At 31.5% G+C, this 11,522-nt stretch overlaps 1 long non-coding RNA gene across 1 annotated transcript; it reads left to right on the plus strand.

The window, feature by feature from the left end:
* Positions 1-2,448: 2,448 nt before the first annotated feature.
* Positions 2,449-4,333, plus strand: LOC122279179. Its single transcript, XR_006229509.1, has 4 exons — positions 2,449-2,579; positions 3,124-3,207; positions 3,726-3,844; positions 4,190-4,333. It is a non-coding gene; the product is annotated as an uncharacterized LOC122279179 (long non-coding RNA).
* Positions 4,334-11,522: the final 7,189 nt, after the last annotated feature.

An 11,522-nucleotide genomic window follows, 5' to 3' on the forward strand; every position in this document is an offset into this window, starting at 1 on the left:
AATTTAAAATAAATATAGAGACCATTGCCCATGCACGTTTGATTGTCTGTTTGATTTGCTTTCAACGAATATAATTATACTCTAAAATCCTTATATTAATGTAATCATCAAATCGTGATGATTTTTTTCTTTAATTTTGGCATCAATAAATCATTTTTACTTTTTTTTTTTAAAAAGAATTATTTAAATTTTTGCAAAATGCATGTTTTAATAATCTGTTTGACAACTTGCTCCAAACCCATGGGAAAAAGTTGAAGTTGGGAGCAGCCATGATCATTAATTGGTTACGATCGAGATTGTATTTTCTAATTTATCATAAAATATTATTATTTTTTATATAAGCATTGATTTTTATGATATGATATATTGTAATAATATGAGAATATAACGTCTTTGTCCTTTAATATTATCTGCTAATTGCTCTTGTATAAGAATATATAATATGGGGCAACATGTAACCAGTTCCATAGGATGAGAGACAGTACATTCCTACGCACTTTTTCTTTGTGATTTTTTTTTTCCTGTTATTAAAGAAATTATTATAAACTATGTAATACATTTTATCCATTAACAAACGTTATTTTTACTTATAATTGTTACTTACGTAACAAATATGTACTGACGTGTTATAATAAGTAAGAACAAATACTGACTTTTGCCATGACTTTTTTTTTCACAATTTACTATCGTGGGAAAAAGTGACTTTTTGCCATCAAAATTATTGGAGAGAATAAATATAGGTATTTTTCCATGAGATTGTTGTGGTCGATAATGTTTGGTGGCAAAAAATTTTTTCCTACCACATCCGAAGTTTTTGTTATCAACTTGTTTCCTGGATAATAAACATGGGCAGCATATGAACTTTTAATGGAAAAATAGTTATTGTGACGACTTAAATTGTCTTTTTACCACGGAATAAAGTCGTCACAAAAAATTATTTAATTTATACCCTCATCTACGTGGCTTATCTACTTTTTTCCACTACTAAATACGTAATTCCCACAAATATTACTCATAGTAAAAAAGCTCTACATATTTTTAAATAAATTAACATCGCCCAAAGCTACGTCGTTTGAGTGCAATTGAAATACTTTTTCCCCAATTTGAAATCAGACTTAAAAATTTTCTATCTCTCGATACTTCTCTCCCGTGTTCCCTCTCTTCTCCTCAGGCCACAACCCAGTCGCCACCATCACTGCAGCACCGTGCCACCATCACCTCACAGACGGCTACCCCTCGCCGAGCCCAGCCTCCCATGACGCCTCTCTCTCCCTGATCTCCTCTTCCTCGAGACGAGCCAAGTTCCCTCTCGACTTCTCCACGTCGCTGTCGCAACCCGCATACCCAAGCCCTAAAACAAAACGCATTTACTTATTCTCCTTCAGTGCCGCCCCACCCTCACCCATTTCCTTTTTCCTTCTCTTTGCAAGCACACCAGTAGATCATCATTTTTCTAGGGTTTCATTCCAAGAGACAAAGCTCAGCCGCAAGGAAGCTGCCAGATGCAGAAATGGGTACTTGGGGAAGAAGCCCTAATCTCTATTGCTTCTTTACATATTTCCCAAATGCCTATTATTAAGGACTTTGGTTTCTTGCTCTTCGAAGAACATTTATTCTGTTTCTAATTTCCGTGTTATTATTGCAATTTTGCTTGTTGAAATGAACACAACAAGAATCAAGGTCTTGTGTCTGTGATGCTCTCTTATGCTTTACCATCTTTGCAAACATTGAAAGTTCATATTTAAATAGACAATTTGTTTTGCTTTCTATATCATACAAAGAGGTTGTATCTAACACCCTAGTTTTGCATTTACAGAGTAATGAGGCTTATAGGGATTTCAATTTTTCCGATTGGTACATGATTGGGTGTTTGACTCTACATCTTCTTTCTATTGTTTCGTGTGACCAGCATGAAGGTATAAGTATTTGTTACTTCCTTTTGTAGTCTGTTGCATTGACATGTGACAAAAATGATGGATTTTTTTTGTGCTTTAATAAGATTTAAGGATTTCGGATTCTAAAGCTAATATCTTAACTTTATTGGATGTGGTTTGGGTGTCTAATGGCATAAAACTGTTAGGTGAGCTCTGTGTGTGTGTGTTAGGCTAACATTTCAGGGGCACCCAGATTACTTATTTGTATGCCATATTGCTCCTATGCAAGAAGGGCACTGTAGGTCTGGAGAGGTAAGTTCTTTTTTATCAAATCCATTGCAAAGTTAAATATTCATGTAACTTTTGCGCTTTAAAGTTCCACTGTTATATAATTTATCAAAAAAAAAAAGGTTCCACTGTTATATAATTGATGTTTAATTGCCTGCCAAGAACTACAACAGACAAAATAATGCAGAGTAGGCCAAATGTGATTATACTTCATTGTCCACTTTAATGTATGCATGCTTCATTGTCCACTCTGTAGCCCAGTACACTAAGGGAAAAGCATAATTAAAATGTGAAAAAAATTACATGATTCTAATGATTTCTTTAATGATTGACAATAGGGGCAACCCCAAAGGCAATACTGAATCTGATGGGCTCAGATGGATTGACCATTTTACCACTATAAAAAGTCATCTACAGGTATTACAACTTTCTTTCAAGTGCTGTGGAAGCTCGTAATTTTGTTTTAATGTCCCTTCCCAAAAAAGACTTAATATTTTTCTTTTCTCAATTGTTTTATTATGCTTGATTTATTATTTGAGTTCTACAAGCTTTGCTTTCCATATGCAAGGCTGAAAACAATTAGGTTTGCTTTAGATTTCACATGGAGTAGTTTATCTCAACTAATATCAGACTTTGTATATGTATTTGATACATATGTAGTAGGCTCCTTGAATATTTATACTTATTTCTACTCTTTTTAATATTGAGAAGATCTTCTGTTTTTAATATTGAGTTTGAATCAAACCCAGATTATGTTTAACCTTTATGACTATGTGTTAGACTAGTGGAGATGAGAATTTATTTTTTTAACACTTTTCTTCAAGATTAATAGTCTAAGTAAGCAACCAATAATTTTGTTCAAACTAGTAGGTTCTAACTATCATGTTGGTACTAGGCTGGCAACTTAGTTTTTTTTTTTTTTTAAAGAATACTGGCATTAATTTTCAGACTAATGATGTAGCTGCAGTTATAACAGACAAGAGTAATGAGCAGTTTTTTTACTGAACTTAGCAAAGTCGTGGTCCATGAAAGAGGGCATCTCAAGGTTAGCATCTTATTGTAGTACTTATGTTTATGGGATCAATGATGACTAGCTTGGTGATTTGTATAAAGAAATATCAATCCTATTTATTTACTCTTTTGAAGCAACTTATCATGCACCCTTAGAAAATATCATTGATGCAGTAGCTTAGTTGAGCATGTTATATTAATTTAGAAGTTCCATTGTTTGTACCAGAGCAGGATATAAGTTAGAAGTTGATATTGAACAGCTAGGCATTGATGTTTCTTCCAAAGTAGCTCTTGATTCAGGGTTGTCCACTTGAAGTTTTTTTTTTTTTTTTAAATGCTCACTTCAGTATCTTTTTGTATTCTTACCTATTCTCAATCCATTTGTCAACTAATATTACAGATATAGAAGCTCATCATAAGTCTTCGTTTTTCTGTTTTTATTTATTGTTTGTAATTTTGAAAAGCTTGTTTTACTTTTATTAGAAACAAGTGAAATTAGTTCAACCTACTGCTTGATAAGGTATAAAAAAATTCTGCTCTGTTTTGGTTTAGGCAATTTGGGTTCTGTTCTAGTTATGGATTATAAGAAAGCAGGAAGATGGAAGCAGTCTATTGCATTGTCAAAGAAAGATAATCTTTCGGAGGAGTTGCTTGTATATTTCATTGAGTAGGTTTGTTCTTAAACTTTTTTGGTTTATGATGCCACATGATTCTATTGCTTGTTTCCCGTTTGATGAGTGTAATTGCCCCCCAATTCAACTGATAATATCCTTTTGCCAAAGTGCTTACTCATGGTTGAAGGAGTGTTCATTGGAATATGTGTTCATTGCAGTAGTGTTCATTAGAATATGTGTTCATTGCAGTAGTGTTCATTAGAATATGTGTTCATTGCAGTAGTGTTCATTGAGAATGATAAGTTAATAGTGTTCATTTTTTGCTAGTTTCTTTTTGATTGATAAATGTTGAACTTTAGTATGTTTGTAGTTCAAGCTGATTAGGCAGCTAATATTTTACAGGTAATTTGGCTTCATTTATGTTGATGCTTGAGCATGGAATGGAGTTGGATAATGCTAAGATATTTTGAAGTGTTGGGATTAAGTGATGGAGGAGTTTTGAGTTTGTATGACATGATTTGGTATTGGTTTCTAAAACTTGAATGTATTGGGAATGAATAAGTTTGTAAAAACAAATATAAATTTTTATAATATTTTCTTTTTAAATTATTATACGTGTCAATTTTGTTCTCTAATGTTGGAATATATTTATTTAAACCTATATTAGACTATTTGTTATGATTATTTTTGGCTAAATCTTTTTTTTCTTCTTCTTCTTCTCTTTTTTTTTTTCATTTTTTTTTCTAAAATATCTTAGCATTTGCCATGAATGTAACTTGTGGCAAATACTTTTTACCACTATATGTTTGGCAACTAATACGCATTTGCCACCAAACTGTAGACTTTCATGACAACTGAACATTAGCAATCATACAAGATGGTGGGAAAAGATGGAGTTTGACAACTATAATTCAGTTTGTGTTATAATTGGTACCACGAAGTCTATTACAAACATGTTTTTGGCATAATAAGATGCATCAATAAAAATTTTATGCCACCATACTTTTCACGAATATTATCGTGGGAATTGTATTATTTCTGACTAAAAAGATTAGTGGGTAAATCAATTTAAAGGACTAAAAAGGCTTAAATCTAAACTGCTTTTGCCACGAACCAAATTAGTTTTTATCACAAATTGTATTCGTGGAAAAAATGTATCTTTTCCCATGAAAAAAAAAAATTGGTGGCAAAATAATATTCGCCACTTATTATATGCCACCAACGTCCCATGAAAAATTTTGGTGGGAAAATTTTGTTTGCCACTTAATATCCGTTTTTCCGACCATTCTCCACCCTGGAAAAAGCCACAAAATGTTGTAGTGAAAATTGTTATTTGAGTAATGTTACTCATCATCTTAATTCTTATCATATTTTTATCATCACATAATGTGATATTAGATGATTTGAAATTATTTATTATATTTTACTTATGAACTTATCATTTAATACTATATAATAAGACGACGAGAAAAAAAAATAATAATTAGATTTTTTTTTATATATATAAATTCAGTATATCCTTCGTGAATTATCTACTAAGTTTTTAACAACATGTATATACTCTATTATTGGCAACTATTATTGATGTTATACTTTTCTTATTATCCAATATCACGTCAATAACAATAAAGATATGGCTAGCTATTATAAAGTTAGAAAATATTTATTTGAAATACCCATATTTGTACACCTAACACATAGTTAATATGTAAAATCAACTGGGATGTAGCAGTTGACAAACATCATTGCAAGATTGGGATTGGCATAGTGGTCAGAGATGAACAAGGCAATTTCCTGGCTTCTATGAGAAAAAATCAAGTATCATCTCCTGATCCACAATAAGCTGCAGAAGCAATGGCGCCTCTCACAACTATCAGATTTGGTAATAATCTGGGTATCAGAAAAGTGATAATGGAAGGTGACAAAAAAAGAGTTGTAAAAGCAACCCAACAACGACTAGAAGATGATAGGTATTTTGATTTAATAATATCAGAAATCAGAGCTAGTTTCAAATGTTTTGAAGATTGTAAAATTAGACATACATTTAGAGAAGCAAATGTACTAGCTCATACACTAGGCAAGAATGCTTTGGCCATCCCAGACTGTATAGTGGATATGGAGGTTCCACGTCCATGTATTCACTCTGTTTCTGTTTAACAATTAATATATGATATAAAAAAAACACATAGTTAATACGGAAGTATAGTTTAAAAAATGATTCATGTTTTAATTTTTAAAAAAAATAAATAACACCGTCTAAATTCTTAAATTAAATTCATCGTTAATAGGTTCTAAAGAAAAATGCATCACTAACATGCAGTTTTAAAAATATTAATGTTCTATTTTCTTTAAATAACACTGTCTTGTATATTCCAACCCAAAGTATCCACAATTGAGAGTGGAGAAGCCCAATATTCCAATATATTTCCAAAATTAGAATTAATACCAAGTGGGTCGGGATGATCGGGCCGTGGGCTGGGCTAACGGTTGGATTTGGATTCAGATGCTTCTTCAATGTGGGTTGTCATAGAAGTAGAAAAAAAAAAAACCCGTGATAATTTGTTGTTTACCGTGTGCAAAGCCCAACCATACAGATTTCCAGGCCCATCAAGTCCAGTACCCCTCACATATAACTCCGTAAATACTGGTGCCGCACGCTCATTTCACCAAGGAATGTAGAGCAGTGCCGAGAAAGGTAAAAAAAAACAAGAATTTTTTTCATTTATTATTCTTAAATATTCTTTTAAAAAAAAAAAAAATTCCACAACATTTCTTAAAAACACTTTCTTAATCACTAACTAAGTTAAAAGAAAATAAAAAATGAGGACACAAATTCGGGACCCACATTCGGTGGGTTTAGGATTTCTGATGAATGTATGAGTGTATCATGAGCTATTAAATTATACTTCAACCGGTATGTCTGAAATCGAAGTTACAATGTGCATGTCTAGCCTTTTGCTATGAAGAAGTGGTACGGATATGAGTAGCCATTCTGTTGCATTAATTAATTTTAGGTTAATCTGGATAGACGTGGGGTTTAGGTGATGCGATATTCCACTTAACTTACCCTCCTAAACAATTCCAATTAACAGACAAAAATAATATATAATACAAAAGGATTAATTAAGCCAAAAATCATGGTGGCTCGACTTTACTATATAATATACATCATGCTAAGTGTACAGGGTATGGATGATCTTGAACCTTCATTCAGAGTGGGCAAGCTTATACAGGGCATTGGAATGTAAGTTTTTTAAGTGAGTTCAACCTTTTTTTCGAAAGACATCTATAAAATTTGAACACCCTGAGCGCGTACACTTAGGGCTTGTTTGGTTGTAAAATTCAACTGATACTAATTTAATTCAGTCTAATTTTAAACTGAATCTAACATCCAAACACCAAACTTTCAAATTACTAGACTCATCTTAACTTAAAATTTTTTTAAATATGAGACTCGTAACATTTTTCAACTCAACGTATTTTTATATGTGCATAGGACCCACAATCTTTTTCAATTTCTTAAAAATATCTTTAAAATCATATAAATATATAAATACATCTAAACTCATCGTAAACCCTACAAAACTCATTCCACCTTCTCAACTCACTACTATTTATAAAAAAAAAAAATTCAATTAATCTTAATTCAACTCAACATTCAAGCACTGCCTTAGAAAAATTGTTTTCTATATAATATGCTTTCAGTTTAAGATCTATATATAGTGATTAATTGCCCAGACAGCCCCCTATTAATTATTCGTAATGATTATTTCATCTCATAATTCAGTTTTGTTATATTTTTAGGTCAATATCCTGATATGCAAAATCGTATCATTCGATCACTTATTAGTTGTAGTTTATGTATTGTATGAGTTGAAATTCAATATAGGATTACTAGTACTTATGACCTAATCAAATCGAAAGTTACCCGATCGATTATTGTATATATGATTGAGTAATACTACATATAATTACTTTTACGTATTTCTTGTGTACTTCATTTATATAATTGATTGGATCAATTCTTTTTAATATACAAAAATCACATTAGTGGAGTGTGCAAAAAAATACATAAAAGTGACTACACGTAGAATTTTTATATATTATTTTAGAAATTAAAAAGATTAATGTTAAATATAGTTCTAGACTGTTCAAATCACGCGCACTCCCTTTAAAAAAAAACTTGAGTCCACCATAAATTAAAAAAAAAAAAATCATATAAATCTCAAATTTATTTATATTTTTTTAAAAAAAGTGTGCCAAAATTGCATACTCTTCCTATCCATTTCCTTCACATCAAAAGGAATTTAAACCCTTCCTAAACTACTAAGGACTAATTGGGACTTGGGTTTGTTTAGGTCAAAGTTGTTGCATCTGCAATAGACATTACGTGAAACACGCATAATCATTTTGATATCAATTGATATGCTTAACTTCTCCTAGCAATGAAAGCTGCTGTGTATTTGTTCGCAGTATCTCAGCTTAAATATCAACCGACATCATCAACAAGAAGTTCACTTTGCTTTAAAACAACAACCCAACCCCCCCCCCCCCCCCCCCCCCCCCCCGGGGCAAAAAAAAGAACAAGAGAGAGAGAGAGAGAGAGAGAGAGAGAGAGAGGCTTTAGAGGAAGTTAATATAAATGGAGCAGGTTCAATTAATTAGTTCGATCATGGTTTGGTTTTGGTTTCAGACCAAATTACTTCCTAGAATTTTGCGGATGATGTGTCATTCCATCACTTAAAGTTTATGTTATGTATGCGTTGAAATTCAATAGAGGATAACTAGAACTTATGACCTGAGATCGAATCTACCATCATTATATATATTAAAAAAGATTAATGTTAAATATAATTTTGTGTTGTGTAAATCCTACACATTCCATTTTTTTAAAAAAAGAAGTGAAGTTCAATGTAATTTTATTTATTTATGTAGGTCTTAGATTTATCTTTTTTTTTTTTTTTAATTATAAGATTGCAAATATCATTTATGTAGTTCACTTTGCGCTAGCTCTTACCTATCCATTTGCTTAATTCAAATTAAAAGGAATTTAAAGCCTTCCTTAACTACTAAGGACTAATCGGGACTTGAGTTTATTTAGGTCGACGTGAGGCCGGGGTTGTTGCATCTGCAATATACATATCATACCAATTTATATGCTTGACTTCTCCTGGCAATGAAATTTTCTGTGTATTTGTTCTCATCTCAGCTTGTCAACCGACATCATCCACAACAAGTTCACTTTGCTATAACCAACCAAGAAAAACAAAAGCTTTACAGGAAGTTAAATGGAGCTGATTCAATTAGTTTGATCATCCAAGATCAACTAACCCATTTACTAATAACTGCTCTATGCTTTGGTCTTAGTTTCATATTTACTAATAACTACTCTCATGGTTTGGTCTTAGCTTCGGACCAAATTACTTCCAAACTGCCATGTTTTAATTTTAATTTTAATTTATTTACAAAATGCCAAATGTATTGATCGTTACGGCGACAAGAAGTTTTGCGCGCTCGAGATTGCTTTTGACAACAAGATATAGGTCGCTTTAGAGCACTAGCATTGGACTCATCAAATTTATCTTTAAAATTTGATGAAAAGTACACATTTTTCATAAATCCAAAACCTTCATATCTATAATTTTATATTGAATTAGCCATTAGATTCATCAAAATCATATTATAATATTATTTTTTTAATAATAATATTTTTAATTTTTTTCTTCATATTTTGTAATTATACTAACTATATGGACATTAATAGTTTAATTTAGTACTTAAATAATTGATTCCCAATTAATTTAGAATAGAATAAAATAAAACCATTGCCTATTAAAATTAGAATAAAATATTAGTTTGAATGTGGAATAGTAGATATTTAAATTTGAAGGAAGAGTAATAATTACTATAACTCAAAGTTTTCCAAATACCTATTTGATGAATCCAATATAGGTTCATTTTAAGTAAATTCATCAAAATTTAAAGATGCATTAACTTTTTATGAAGCCAATGCTAATGCTCTTAGAGAGTTACAGTCAGAGTAATTTCGATCAAGTATTTTAAATTTTTTTTTTAACATGCGTTTTTTAAATATTTTTAATCTTTTTTAAATTCATAATATCATTAAAAATTATTTCTTTAATCACGAAATAAATAATAAAAATAAATCCAAGCGAGAAACCTAGCATTTTTCATAATATATAGTGGTAACGAGTATTTTTCGTTAACAAATCGGAAGAGGAGAGGGACCTTGATCCCCAGTGCATTGAGATGGCATTGGGCCCAGATGAATGATGTTTGGGCCTTGGTATGCTAGGCCTGGATGAGGCTGTGTGGGCTCCTAGTTGATCTAATGCGTTCATGTGCATGTTATGGTGGTGAAAATAGATAAATGCAGAAAAAAGATAGATAAACACACAAATTTACGTGATTCGGCATTGAGCATACGTTCAAGAAGACTTAGCTTGATTTACAGTCTCTCAGGGTGTCTCATCCTCACTGTACTGTAGATTTCATAGATCTCTATTTTCGATCTACACATTATTGCAAGATTCTATGTTTAGAAGTTGAAAAAGCCTTTCCGATAAGTCTTCTAAGAAATGTGCTTGAAGGGTCCATCTATACCCCTCTTCAAGTCGTCTGTTTCTTTGCTTTTATCCATTTCTTTCTGTTCATTTATGTCACGTCACATTTTATCACGTCTTTTCCCTTCTTTTCTCCTGCTAACCTAATATTACTTTGCTTCCTCCCTTTCTTTCCTCTTCTCGTCTTCTCTCATTTTCTTCCTATTTTATTCTCAAGTGAAAACTCCCTTGATGGGCTAGGCGTTGAGAGCCCTTGTGGATCTATTACAAAAATCCCCCCTAACACATCGTTTGTACGATGAAACCATCGGTTGGTCAACGATCTCTTGATAACAGTTTATGCAGATATCTAGCTCAGTTTTTTACCATGAGTGTTATATATATTTAAAATTTAATGTATAAGACTCATTTTATCAATAATTTTTTAATTCAAATTTCATAATCTTTAACAAATAACTAATACATGAAAAGTTAAATTCTTTATAACTTTTATTAAATAGAGCTAATATTTATCCTTTTTTATTACATGTTTTGCTAAAGCTAACGAGCACGGCCTCACCATGTTTGCAATTGCGCTTTTGGTGGTTGTTTGGACGTTGATCATTCTCTCAACAAAATTTTGATGTTCCTTTATACTGCATGGGAAGAACAAAGAAACCACAAGAGATATGATCCTTTAGAACTAAGATCATATAACTTTCTTTCCAATAAGAACAAACTAGAGATTAAAAAAAGGATGAAAATCTTTGTATGAGAAAATATATATAATTTATAGAAGAAGTATGATTATAAAATGAATAGTATTACAGTTATGAAGAAATTTTATGAAAATAAATTTATACACTAATGTAATTTCTTATGATATGTAATAAGGCCACAGCACCTTCAGGAAATCAGCAACATTCCAGAACATTGGAGAATGTCTCAACTGATTCTTATTGTAACAAATTGAGTAAATAGACCTGCTAGGTGTCATAATATTAGAGGACATTTTACCCATTCTGTTATACGACCTGTCTATAAATATATGCTCCTGTACAGAGCACCGAAGGAAGGAGAGAATTATTCAATAACACATCTCACGATCCAGTACAGCATTTTCACAAATACTTGCTCTGCTTTTCATCTCTGTTTTCAGCATGGTATCACGA

Source organism: Carya illinoinensis, chromosome 10 (genome assembly GCF_018687715.1).
Source record: "Carya illinoinensis cultivar Pawnee chromosome 10, C.illinoinensisPawnee_v1, whole genome shotgun sequence".
Taxonomy (NCBI): Eukaryota; Viridiplantae; Streptophyta; class Magnoliopsida; order Fagales; family Juglandaceae; genus Carya; species Carya illinoinensis.